Genomic DNA, 15,047 nt, shown 5'->3' on the forward strand with positions numbered 1-15,047 from the left:
TTTGAAATATTATATATATTTTGTTTTATATATATGCATATATATGTATATATATTATATGTAAAACACCATTTTAATGTAAGCTCTTTAACAGGTCTGAGGAAATTATATTGAAATATAGTTATCAAACTATTTAAAGTTTCAATTTCAGGGACTATCAAAATCTATGGAACCCAGGTTAAAAAATCCCTGAACTAGATGATCTTAAACATCCCTTCTAACTTCATCCTATATGATTCTATTATGTGGTCAGGAATTATTGAATGTGTGTAGGGCCACAGTTAGCCTATTTTTCTCTAATGAGGAACCAACCTGTCATTCTGCTAAGCCACTCACTTCTGAGGGGTGAAGAATGGGACTTCAGTGGATTACTAACTCCCAAACTATGTGAAAGGCATATAATATATTGAAAACAGTGCTCGACTTAGAATCAGGAGAAATCAGGATTTGAACCCCTCTTCCAATTCTTAGTATCTCCATGATCACTAATGAGTCACTTTTTTTCCCCTAAGAATCAGATTTCATTGAGAGCTATTAAAGTTCTTAGCTTATATTTCTTGTAAAAAATGAGTTAAAAGAATGGTCTTTTTCAAAGAATTGGAAATTGAGAGGATGCTCATCCATTAGGAAATAGCTGAACAAATAAATGAATATAATGAAATACTGTTGTGCTATAAGAAATGGTGAGCAGGAATATTTCAGAAAAATCTGGAAAGACATGAGCTGATGCTGAGTGAAGTGAGCAGAACCAGGAGTAACAGCAACAATGTGATGATCAACTCTGACTTAGTTTTTTTCAACAATACAATAAACTATGACAATTCAAAAAGACACATGATGGAAAATGCTATCCACATCTAGAGAAAGAACTATAGAGTCAGAATGCAGATTGAAGATATTCCCTTTTTTTTTCTCTCATGGCTTTTCCCTTTTGTTTTCATTTTTTTACAACATGAATGATGTGGAAATACATTTAATATAATTGTACACACAGTTTGCCATCTGGTTGGGGGGAGATAGTAAATTTAAATCTCAAAATCTTACAGACGTTAATGTTGAAAAATTAAAAATTAAAATTGACCTTTTTTTAACCTAGTAAAAAAATCTAGTAATTTGGAAAGACCTTTAGGATTTCTGGTAAAACAGAAGCAATTGCTATTAACATTCAGTCTGAAGTAATCAGGGCCCAAACAAAGATCAAGTAGGGCTTGGCCTGGCATTTTTTGTTGGTCAATGTAAGAAAGAGAGGCAGAGTGATTTGGGTTTAGGTATGGTCTTTAAGAAAGAAATCTAGTAAACCCAAAATACCTTGCTAGGTTTCTTCTATCAAAATTTATATTGAACACTGAAAGAAAGGAAAAGACAGAAACAGAGAGGAAGAAAAGAACCAAAGAAGAAAGAAAGGGAGGAAGTTGTGTTGCCCAGTCCTCCCTCACTGAGGAAATTCCTATTCACAATAGTTGTTTGTCCTAGAAGAGACCATGACATCAAGAATGTGATTGGATTTAAGTGAGGGAGAACTGTACAAAAACACCAGCCTTACTTTCTCCTCCAGAGGTATCTGGGTCCAATGGCCTACATCTGGAAATGGTCCTTCCTTCCCCTCCTTTTCTCTTTATCTTTGTGACTCTGTGTCTGTCTCTCCCTCTCCCTCGCTTTCCCCTTCTCATAAAACTCTGTTATCATTAATCAACAGGTTATCCAACAACCAGCAATATTTATGGCTTTAGCATCTTGGTGATATAGAATAAAATAGGTCAGGATAGCCTAGAGGAAGAAAAATATCATTTCTGAATATATCACTCCCAAGGCTCTCTTTCTTTCTCTTTCCCTCTGTCTCTCTCTGTCCCTCCCTTCTCTTTCTCTCTCTCTCTCTCTCTCTCTCTCTCTCTCTCTCTCTCTGTCTCTCTCTCTCTCTCTCTCTCTCTCTTTCTCTCTCTCTGTCTCTCTCTCTGTCTCTCTCTGTGTCTCTCTCTGTCTCTGTCTCTCTCTCTGTCTCTCTCTCTCTGTCTCTGTCTCTGTCTGTCTTTCTCTCTGTCTCTCTTTTTCTCTCTCTCTCTCTCTGTGTCTCTCTCTCTTCTCTCTCTCTTCTCTCTTCTCACTCTCCTCTTCTCTCCTTTCCTCTCTTCTATCTTTTCCTTTTCTTTTTTTCCTTTCCTGTCCTTCCTGTGAGTGCTCTGCCCAAAGAAATATAAACTTTAATTGCTAAAATCTTGCAAGATATCTTGGGGTTCACACACTAGATTTCTTAAGGACAGTGCCTTACACCCAAATCATTCTGTCTTTCAGAGATTGGCCAACAAAAGGTCCCATCCAAGCCCTCCTTGGTCTTTGTTTGAGCTCTGATTGCCTCAGAGTGAATGTAAATAGTAATTGTTTCTGTTTCAACCAAAAACCCCCAGTGTCCTTCCTTCCCAGATTGATTGTTTTTAGACTAAATTTTAAAAGGCCATTCTTTGCCTATTTCTTTCTTTCCAAACCTTAATCACTAAATGGGTGATTGCCTCAGTCAAATTTACAAAAGTTAGTTTAAAAAGGCCAAGGTCTTCCATTGTATCCAGATCCATCTCCAGTCATTCTGATCTATACCTGGCCACTGGACCCAGTTGGCTCTGGAGGAGAAAGTGAGGCAGGTGACCTTGCCCAGCCCTCCTCCACTTAAATCCAGTTCACTTGCATATCATCCACCACTCTGTATCTTAGTCATCTTTGAGAACAAAGGACAAATAACACCATTATTATGAGAAAGTCTCTAACATATCAACAATAGGATCCATATGAAAAAAAAAGTTAAGAATCTTTGCTCTAGTTCAACCTTCTCGTTTTATATCTTAAAAACTGAGGCCAGAAAGATATTTTTGTCCAGGGTCACATAGTTCAAATCAGACTTGACATTTTAAGACTCTCTGGAATAACAAGTCTCTTCAAACACTTCTGCCACTAAATGCCAAGCAAAAGCAGCATCTCTATCCTTTCCCACTATTGTTCTGACCTCCTCCATGGTCAAGCAGAAAAAGTTGAATCCAATTTCCACATGAAGCCCTTGAAATACTTGAAGACAGATATCATGCCATTCCCTTGTCTTATACTTTCCAGGCTAATTTTCTCATCTTTCCATTATACTTACATGAATAAACTCTGAGCCCTTCAAGGTCTTCTAGACACTTTCTAACTGATCAATGTTCTTCTTAAAATATGGAGCCCAAAATAGTGCTATGATCTAACTAAGGATTACTTCCTTAGTTCCTGGATGCTATTTATCTTTTAAGGCAATCTAAGGTCATATTAGCTTTATTACCTGTCTTATGATCTTATTGGTTTATATTAAACTGGCAGTCCCTAAAACCCCTCAGATCTTCAGTCAGAACACGGTCTAGCCACCCCTCTCCCCATCTCCCACTTCTGGAGCCTTCCCAATCTGGGAGCAACAATTTCATATTGATCTTTTTGATGTGGTACAGCCCTTAGGAAGGATGTAGCAATTGACCATAAGGCCACTTGGCCTTGGGAGTGATATAGTTGGAAATGATATACTTCCTTCTCTAAGTTATCCTGCCCCAGTTTACGCTATATGATCAGGATGCAGAGCCCACAAATATTGCTATTAGATAACCTGTTGATCAATGATAACAGTTTTATGAAACTAGTGAACAACAATAATGAGGTACTTAAAGTTAATGCAGGTACAGAATGAAATTGAGGGTTCACCACTTGATCTAGGGACATTTTAGGCTTAAAAGCATTCCAGAAGTTCCCCCCAAGACCTCTGCCTATTGAACCATGGATATTGCACCTGTGCACAAAGTCAGACCCAGACCACTCCTCAAGTTCACCTCTAAGCCATAAAATTAGCATGTCAGTGACACAAGCACCTGGTCTTTCACTTTTCCTTATAAATTTACTTTCTTGCCCCTGGTTCTTTGCTAACTTCAGTTGGAATATATCCCACTTTAATCGGCATTACAAATATAATGAAATTTAACCCTTGACTAGGAGATGGGCCCGAGCCTGCAAATTCTTTTAAGACATCTCATGACATCAATTTAGAACACTACCATTTTTGGAGTCCCCCCCCTTGGACCCTAACACATAGTGGCCCATATGGGCAGAGTCTGGTTTCCCCTGGCTTCACCCCCTTCTGTTTTCCCCCTCTATCCCATAACTAGGATACCCCCAAGAATCTAGGAAGGTCATTAGTGAGCTCTGTGCTCAGCCTGCTTCCTTCGATTAGGGATGCCTGATCTGAGGGAATACTTGCCAGAGGAGGTAAGATGCCATAGGAATAGAAATTTTATGGCTTTGTGCACAGATGCAGAACCCACAGTTCTCTGAGCAGAGGAATATTTTTAGGCCTGAAATGTCACCATGTCAAGTGGGTGACACTCAATTTTGTTCTGGGCTTGCATTAACTTTAAGTACCACATTATTATTGCTCATTAGTTTCAGAAACTCTGTCATAATTGACCAACAAGTTGTATTTGGAAAGTCAGCAATATTTGTGGCCTTAGCATCCCTATCATATAAACTGGAGCAGGATAACTAAAGGGAAGAATTTCATTATTTCCAACTACATTACTTCCAAGGCCATGTGGCCTTGGGGTTATTGCTATATCCTTTCTAAGGGCTACATCATTTTGGATATCTGACCCTTTCTAGCACTTACATCCTGAACCATATCATTTATTTAAACATATAAAAATGTGAAACTATTAGTAATTGGCTAGGATGGACCTGTTGATGTACTGAGGTTGGTTCTCTGACACAAATTCAGAATAGATGGGGGCCTACGAAAAGATTTAAAGTTGAAAAAATGATGGTCTTCCTTTAGTCCTCTAGCTATTTGGCAGTTCCCATGAAAGCAAACACCAGGATGACCCTCAGTCAAAATCAACAAAAGGGCAGCACAAACTCAACAGTGAAGCTGATGAAGAATAGAATGTCCTTAAAGATGACTGGAATTTTTTTATTTTTAAGAAAATAACTGAATCTGATGTCATCCCAAGCAGACCAATCTTGTAAAATAACCTAATAAAATGCTTGTGTTCTAGCTCTTAAATGCATGTCACAAAGTATTATGAGAGAATTTGCTCATCATTAAGACAAAAATAATAAATTTTAAATTTTTATATTTGTTTTATTCTTTTAAATGGGAAGATGTAACCATCTGAAACATGTCCCTTCATTTATTTTGTGATATATGAAAAGTCCAAGGGATATAATTTCTGGGTAATTAAGAATCATTTTATTAATTATAGTTAGTAACTAATTAACAGAAGAATGCACACTTGGCTTTTATAAAACAAAGATGAATCATGAAGGTCATTCATGTTTATATATCCTTGGAGAATAGGTGTTTATGACAGGTAAGAAAAATTCTAATTGGTTAATAGTTAATGAGAGAATATAACAAGATTCTAATAAGGGGCTATGAGACATGACTTTGATCATATCACTCTTACTCATATCTACTAAGACCACTCCAGATAGGGCAGTCTAGGCAAAGGGATGTACTTCTACCCAAGCCTGCAGGAGTAGAACACAAGGAATCAGAATTCATCTAGATTAAATTATTTTTGTAAGGTTTTCTAATTGGATAGGGTTCCACCCAAAATGGAAAAAATGAAAAGAGGATTTAGACAATCTCATCTATCAGCAATGAAATTCAGAGATTTAACCTGTAGGGGTTTATTTCTGAATCAGGAAATAGAAAGGGAAAACCTTAATCTTAAGTAATGATTGGTTCTTAATATGTGAGAGAAATAATCACTTCTCTCAATACTGTGAGAGTTGCCAGGCTCCACCCAGCCTATATCAATCATTTTTTGAAATTCAGGGAAAAGGTTCCCAGAGGAAGTTTTAAACTGTTAGAGTCAATGAAGTGATCGTTTTAGATATTCATTAGTTATGTGACCCTAAGCAAGTTACTTACCATCAATTTGCCTCAATTTCCTCATCAGTAAAATGGGGATAATAGCATCAACTTCATACATTTTTTGTTAGGATAAAATGTCATGCTTATAAATCATTCTATAAACAATGTGATGGGATGAATGGAAGCTGTTATTATTGGAGTTGGAGAAATGGAATAGAATATGTTTGGGGTAACTCCCAATCGATTTTCCTTTAATCATGCTTCTAACATTGACCATCTGCAGCCCCTCCCCATCCCATTCACTTCAACTCATGTCACCTCCCAATTCTCAACTCCAGCCAGAAAATGGCCCTACTCTGCATGCTTATTTAGTAGGAAGACTCAAAAACTTTATCTGGCAGTCTTAAACTCCAGTTACAATGCTCATGTCCATGACCACTATCTATGATGGTTTATATTTGTTATGGAACTTAGTATTTCTCACTTAATTGCACAGCAATGTTAAACCATAACCTTATTATTTCATCATGAGTAGCTAGATGGCAGGTTACTCATCTCCTTTTTCTATGAAAACATTTCCCCCATAACTTTAGATACATGATCTCAAAACTCTTATCAGCTTATGAATTCTATGTAGACGAGAGTTGTGTAGTATTTTGCACAGCATCAAACCTCTGTCCTGCAGCTGTAAGGTGGTATTCCTACAAGGCAGTTCAATAAAATAACCTTCATTGTCATGTAGTTATGGACAAAGTTTTCAAGTGTGCTGTGTGATTTGGGAGCCTTTAAGATGAAAGGTACAGTTTGCACATAATGTGTTCCATTCACCGTCATGATGGAGAGATGTATGGGACGGGAACAGAGACCACTTTCATTGGGGTTAGTTCTCCCCTTTGTGTCTTAAGAGAGCACTATGAACATGCCCTCTAAAACTCAGAGGGGAGAGAGACCCTTTCATTAATATCCATGATGCAGAAAGGAAGAATTGTCTCCTTGTCAGCAGTGGGTGTAGGAATGGGTAGAAGAGGGTTCCAATACCCCACTAAAGAAGTGTTGGCAAGGATCCTGCTGGGCTGGTCTCAGGATTTTCTAAGACACCTTTCTCTCTAGAAAAAGTATACATTTGTTGTTGTTGCATATTATTTTGGTTTTGTTGGACCTCAGATTTCACCAGTGGAAGCCAAGGAACTCCCTCTACTAATACGTTGGTATTTCTGTGGCAATGTAAGGTTTTAGATTGGTGGAGAAGGGGAGAGAGGGCAGCATTATTGAGAGTTCAGTCCAATCTTCCTGACTCAGACACCAGTACTTTTCTGCCGTACCATAACAGTCTCATGTGTGCACATACTCGGCTATAAAGGCAAAAGTAACTTTACTCAGTCATAGAAATAAAATGAAGATAAGGTTTCTGACAAACAGCAATTAGCTATCACTGCCTACCCTTGGAAAAGATTCATGTGCCATTTCCTTGTTCTATGTATTTATCCTGACATATGTCCCAAAAACATCACAAGAGGATCCTTGACTGGCCTTGTGCCCCCTTGTAGATGAGGGGCTTGACCCAGTACAGATGTAGTTGGGGAAAGTCATCTGTTCATTTAAACAACAACAACTGAGTGTTTGTTTTATATTAGTGTTTGGCAGTGACAGAAAGATGAGTATGAGATGGCCCCTAGCCTCAAGGACTATTGGGGAATAGGGAAGAGAGAGTTTTCATAGCAGGTTACCCAATTCTATTAATACAAAGAAAACTAAAACCCTTTTCTTCTTCTGAATTCCATATCATCATTTATACTACTCCTGGGGTATCCATTACATATTGATCCTCTCTATATAGTAGCTATTTATATACAAGTTTCATCACCCCTACCAGATTATTAAACTCTTGGAGGCAGAGACCACATACAGATTGTTTCAAAAGCCTTTAATGATTTAAAGATTTAATAGCTTAAGAGAACACTAATATATTTCCAGTAGATAAGAAAAAGCCTCATTGTGCATAATTTCCAATGCCCATTTCCTGTTAATATATATAAATTAACATTTCTGTTTTTAATAGAAGATATTAAACAATTTTTTTGTCAAAAAGGGAACCAATTGACAAGCCAAGTGATTTTAATTAATTAATAATTATCCTTCTATGCTGATAACTATTTAACAATAGGCTCTCTGAAAAAATCAAAATGTACCTATGGTTCAAGTTTGATCTACATTAATTTTTTTTCTATCATTTTTTTAAAATGATAGAGAAAAAGTATTAATTGACTTTTTTTTAATCTAGGGAAAAAGAACAATAAATCAAGCCCTGATTTGTAGCATTTGTCAATTTCTAGGACATAAATGCTCATCCTGAAAATTTAACAATCATCCATTCCTTGCTAATTCCAGCACTTCCTTGGCCTTATCTTCCTAGTAAGGACCCAGATCTAATTCCTAAGACCTCATAGGGAAGTGATGAAAAAAAGTAAAAGGTAAGGGAAAAGCAAATCAGAGAAAGGACTTTAAATCCCACTTCTGCTGGTATGGATCACTTTGATAGTTCCCAAGCCAGAATCAAACTGTCCTTTGCTTAGAGCCATTAAATGTAGAGAGGATATTGTGTGGCTGGCCTTCACCCAGTCCACACTAGACCCTACTACATTGTGCCAGGTCTAGACCAAGACCCCCTAGATCAAGGACAGAGATAAGAGCTTACTTTGCTACTTATTTATGTGGTAAAATATACAATCCTTACATATGAAATATTCAAAAAGAGGAGAAAAGGAGGATCAGAATAATTGGATGGTCATATATAAAGACATTTTACTACATACCTGCCTTGCCCCAAGGAATCTACCTCTTTATTATCTCTTAATATGAGCTTCTAAAATAGCCAGTACTGTAGAAACTCGTGTATGAATCTGGACTGTGCAAATCCTGTACAAAAATGGACTGTCCTTTGTTCTTAAGAAAGAGCATAACATCAAGGAGGTGATTCCATTACACGCAAGCAAGTTGGATTTATGTAAGTATGAGCTGAAACATGGAATAATGAATACAATGAAACCTAAAGCAGAATTCCCATTTCTACATTCTCTCCCTCAAGACCCCTGTAGAAAAGGAACCACAATGCTCTAAAATATCCTTTTATATTCAGGCATATCTCAGAGACACTGCAGATTCAGTTCCAGACTACCACATTCAATCAAATATTGCAATAAAGTGAATCACAAGAATTTTTTGGTTTCCCGATGCATATAAAATTTATATTTACACTATAGTCTATTAGTGCAATAGTATTATGGATTTTTTACCTAATAAAGTGATGCATAATAATAGTATTATGGGGTTTTTTTAAGTATATGCCTTAATTTAAAAATAGTTTATGCTAAACCTTATCTGAACCTTATCTGAACCTTCAGGAAGTCATGATATTTTTGCTGGTGGAGGATCCTGCCTCGATGTTCTTGGCAGCTGACAGATCAGGGTGATGGTAGATAAAGGTTGGGATGACTGTGGTGATTTCTTAAAATAAGACAACAATGAAGTTTGCCACATTGGTTGATTCTTCCTTTCACTTGAAAACCATCAAACTAATTTCAATATTGTTGTATCTCACGTAGGCTGGAGGAAAGACCAGAACCTTGGTTAGTGGAGTAGTCAGAACATGCAATATTCATTGATTAAATTCACCGTCTTATTCGGGCATGTTTCATGGACCCCCAAAACAATTAGAACAGTGACATAAAAGACTACCAATCACAGATCACCATGACATAGAAAAATAATGAAAAAGTTTGAGGTATTGTTAGAATTATCAAAATGTGACATGGAAACACCACTTGATCTGAGCATATGCTATGGGAAAAATAGTGCCAATAGACTTGCCACAAACCTACAGTTCGTAAAAAAAAAAAAAAAAAAAAAAAAAAAAAAATGCAATGTATGAAGCACAATAAAGTACAATAAAATAGGTATGTCTATAAAAGCATAATTGAGCATAATCACCCACAGTCTCACCTTCAGTCAGTTAAGATCAATCAATACTACTTTTCCGATACAGAACAATAAGTACTATTGTTCTGTCAAGTAGGAGTATTAAATATCCTATAGATTTTGCACATTGGTCTCAGCATGCTACACATCGGCCTGACGTGACTGGGACTGACTCAACACATTAAATTAACACAGAGACACACTAAGCCTAATCCTTGAAAATATAGCCATGATTCACAGGGAACTTTTAAAATCCCACAAATAGAAAAAGTGATACTGGAAAAAAGAAGGAGGGTGGGAGATAGGGAAACAACCAAGTGGTATCATGGGTATGGACCTGCAGTCAGGAGAGTTCTAATCCAGTCTCTGACACCAACTTTGTGATCTTGGGCAAATTAGCTTCCTTCAGTCTCAGTTTCTCCATGTGTCAATTGAGAATTAATAATAGCACAACTCCTACTGGTGGTGTGAGGATCAAATGAGATATTCATAAAAGTACTCATACCTTTATTTATTACTAATATAAGCTAAGGACTTGAGTGGCCTTCACCTTAAGAGCCATAGCAGATGGGTACAGAGGAGAGGGTAGGTATGGATTTGGCCAGAGGCTTCATTATGTTCATAACATTTTTCTAAGAGCTACTGCAGTAGAGGGAAAAAACATTGACTCAAGAGTCAGAGGAATCGGCTTGAGACCCTGCCTCTAATGTATCATCACCATAACTAATGTTTGTATAGCATTTACTATGTGCTAAGTGCTTTAAAATTATGGGACCTTGTACATGGAACCGAATCCCCGTGGACCTCAATTTCATCATCTATGAAATAAGGGATCTGGGGAGGGGGACCAGACAATTATGGGACCTTGTACATGGAACCGAATCCCCGTGGACCTCAATTTCATCATCTATGAAATAAGGGATCTGGGGAGGGGGACCAGACAATTATGGGACCTTGTACATGGAACCGAATCCCCGTGGACCTCAATTTCATCATCTATGAAATAAGGGATCTGGGGAGGGGGACCAGACAATTATGGGACCTTGTACATGGAACCGAATCCCCGTGGACCTCAATTTCATCATCTATGAAATAAGGGATCTGGGGAGGGGGACCAGACAATTATGGGACCTTGTACATGGAACCGAATCCCCGTGGACCTCAATTTCATCATCTATGAAATAAGGGATCTGAGGAGGGGGACCAGACAATTATGGGACCTTGTACATGGAACCGAATCCCCGTGGACCTCAATTTCATCATCTATGAAATAAGGGATCTGGGGAGGGGGACCAGACAATTATGGGACCTTGTACATGGAACCAAATCCCCATGGACCTCAATTTCATCATCTATGAAATAAGGGATCTGGGGAGGGGGACCAGACAATTATGGGACCTTGTACATGGAACCGAATCCCGTGGACCTCAATTTCATCATCTATGAAATAAGGGATCTGGGGAGGGGGACCAGACAATTATGGGACCTTGTACATGGAACCGAATCCCCGTGGACCTCAATTTCATCATCTATGAAATAAGGGATCTGGGAAGGGGGACCAGACAATTATGGGACCTTGTACATGGAACCAAATCCCCGTGGACCTCAATTTCATCATCTATGAAATAAGGGATCTGAGGAGGGGGACCAGACAATTATGGGACCTTGTACATGGAACCGAATCCCCGTGGACCTCAATTTCATCATCTATGAAATAAGGAAGCTGGAGAAGGAGACCAGATGGCCTCTGAGACTCCTTCTCAGAGGCTTTAAATCTATGTTTCTTGAAAGACAGGGGACTCTTGCTTTCCTCTCCATCTATCTACCAATTATTGCAGGGGTAGGAGAGGAACAAGTATGAAAGGAAGGAAAAGATATAACTAAACAAACTGTAGTTAGATTGGTTAGAATAATTTTGTCCTAGCCAACCATCCAACAAATGATAAAGACATAATCATACCTAAGTAAGATACCAGGCTTGCTTTCTTGGATTGTATTTGTCTTTTGTATAGTCTTTGCATATCATAAGCATAATCCCTGTTTGGGAAAGGTGGGGAGGGGAAGGAACCAAATAAGCCAAAAGTAGAATGCAGTTTGATAGCCCTGCTAATCAATACACTAATTAATGTTGTAGACACAATCCTTAGAGGGAAGGACAAAGATGCAAGGCTGCACAGAAACAAAAACAAAAAGGAAGTGATGGTCTCCAGACCTTAAAAACAGTCTTCCCCCTTAGAATAATCGGTCAGATGACCTCTTGGGAAAGAAAGGGAGGGAGACCAGCCCAAACCCAATATCCATGTGACTTAAAGGACTCCTGACCTTCATAAAGGTCACTCCCTAAATTAAATTAGCCCCATTCGTGGAACATTCACAGGCCACTATGGGGACAGCCCAGAGCCGTTTCTTCCTGGTGGTTTAATTAGTTATCCAAAGGGGTGGCTGGCTAAGAGCCCGAAGGCTACCTCTCTGCCCTGGGATTCAGTCTGCAAATCCCTGGTGAGTGTTCCTACCCAATTCCTGCCCTTGCTCTGGAAGGACACAAGGAGCCTGGGGCAAACTGGGGGATTCCAGTCCCTACCACATGCTCTCCCTCCACCGAGGCTGGGCCTAAAGGTCACAACCCTCCTCCAAGCTTGGGGCCCACTCTTGACCTTAACACTCCCTTCTTTGGACTTGACTCATTCCCAGCATCTTTCCTCTCAAGCTGATGCAGGTCAGAGCAGGAGCAGGGCAGCCGGGCAACATTCTAGGGGGGGAAGGGTCTTGGGAGGGAAGGAGAGAGGACAAAATTAATGATCCACAGCCACATTTTCTTCACTGACTAGGTCAAGGCTATGTCCTTTGTATTTCTTTTATTCCCTTTGATTTTATAATCGTCACCCATTTGCAGGTATACCCCAATCTTCCCCGAAGCTCAACTCCAGCCTTCCCTTGAAACAATATAAAGTCATATCTCCTTGTTCTCAAGCATCAAAGCTCCAAGCTGGTCATGGGAGGCTTCAAGAATCAGCTGGTCTGTTCTTACTGGGAGAAGCTGCTTAATATCCTGCACCTCCTCCACAACTCAATCAAACTGTAAATCTGTAAAGTTTCTGATAATGAAAAAAGTCAACTGCTTTGTTAAGTCATCTATGTATTAGGAGAAGAAATTTCCCCACTGGGAATTCCTCCTACCAATGAAATCAGAGGCCTAGCTCCAAAAATAAAATAAAATAATTCAGAATAGTGTTATTAGTTATGAAGTTATTAGTTCCATGACAAGCCAATTTGGTCTGAGTAAGAAGATATTTGTTATTATAGATATAGTGAGATTTCAAGCATGGTCTGTAACATGTCACCCCTCTCACCACAGCCATGCAGATATGGGGATCTGTGCAGTAGGGTTTTTTTGTGTTTCTATCTTAGCATGGCTTAGTGAAAACAATAACAACTGACATTTATATGGTAGTTACTGTATTCCTGGCACTGTGCTTTACAATTATTATTTCACTTGATCCTCACAACCACCTTGAAAGGTAAGTGCTATGATTAGCCCCATTTTACAGATGAGGAAATTGAGGCAATCAGATTTATGTAAATTGCCCATTGTTCCACAGCTAATAAATGGCTGGAGTTAAATCTGAAGTTGTCTTCCTAACTCCGGGCCCAGCACTCTATCTATCACATAACCTAGCTGTCCCTGAACTGAACCTAGAGTTGGGAGATCTGAATTATACTCCCAAGACATATGATATTCCTGCCTTTGCTTCTTTTTTCATTCATAAAATGTGAATTTATCCTAATGGTTTTCCCAGAGTTGTGAAAATCAAACAAAATGCTATCCAGGACTTCATCAGCCAGGGAATCCATTAATGATGGAAGGTGCTTAAGGTGAAGTGGTTTGCCCAAGGTCACACTGCTAGAAAATGTCAAAAACAGCATTCACATTCAAGTTTTCATGTCAGTGAATCATAACCACTCTATGCACTGTTGCTGCAATCAGAATATTAAGGAAGTTATGCTCTAATTAAATGGGTAAAGGGCTCTCTCCTGCTTCTTCCTCCCCCTTGGCAAGACCCCTTTGACAATGCTCTGTACCATATAGTGGGAGCCACCTGTCTATAAAGAAAAAAAGGAAATGTCCTCATCAAGACTGTGAAAGGAATTATGAAACTGGAAATGCCTCCTTTTAAAGTGGGTAGTACACGGTTACTGGTTAATTAAGGAAAACTTCCAGGGAAGAACAATCAATTTACAAATCAAACAGGGCAGAAGGTATTGCAATTAGGACAGCTGACGCATGCTAAGTGAGGAGAAAACATAATCTCCCAGCAAACGCCTGCCTTCCTACGCCTCTCCGGCTCTCACACAGATTTATGGCCTGGAAAGTTCAGTGGAGTTGTCAGCCCCTGAGAATTTTGATGCATTGGTATATCTTTTGGGTCATGGGGCAAAGCCACTTGGAAAGGCAATGTCCCTTTATCAACAGGAGAAATGATCAATCTGAAAAAGAATATATAATTCATGACCAGATAGAGTGAGACATTAAATCAAAAGCTGACACCAGTCCTATTTACGATGTTGCTTTCTTAAGTGTATTCCCCGTACCCCCCCCCAAAGGTGTCATCTCTGATCTGAAAACACCAGCTCTGGAGCGTGGGCCTCCATCCTCAGCAAGGGGGGAGCAAGATTGCCTCCATCCATAGCCTTTTCTCATGATGGAAAACCAATGGCCCTGAGCCAGACATGGAAAAGGAGTAAATAAAAATGGAAGTGCAAATTGGAAAGAAACAGGCACTTGCTTGCTTTCACACACTTAAGACAGCCATTATCTGCAGGATGCTAATATCAGTTTGAAGCTGACCTTGGTCCTGGAGAGGACTTTCAGATAACTGTGTCCTCCCTCCCAGGAGCATTACTGAACTAGGGAAAAGTCAGCAAGGGATGAAGGAAGGGGCCAGGGCGCCCCTTGTGCAAACTGCCAGAGCTCTGCAGGGAGAAGAGCAGACGGCCTTCCTTCCTGAGCTAAGGCAGGTGGTTCAGCACTGGGCCTCAAATCAGGAGGAATGGGTACAGAGTGGATTTAGACACTTTCTCAACCTTGTCATGCTGCTTAATCATTGCCTGCCTCAGTTTCTCTATTTGTAAAATGAGGATAATAATTGAGCCTATCTTTCAGAGTGGTGGTGTGAGAATAAAAGGAAATATGTAGAGTGCC

The sequence above is a fragment of the Sminthopsis crassicaudata genome, chromosome 2, assembly GCF_048593235.1.
Source record: "Sminthopsis crassicaudata isolate SCR6 chromosome 2, ASM4859323v1, whole genome shotgun sequence".
Taxonomy (NCBI): domain Eukaryota; kingdom Metazoa; phylum Chordata; class Mammalia; order Dasyuromorphia; family Dasyuridae; genus Sminthopsis; species Sminthopsis crassicaudata.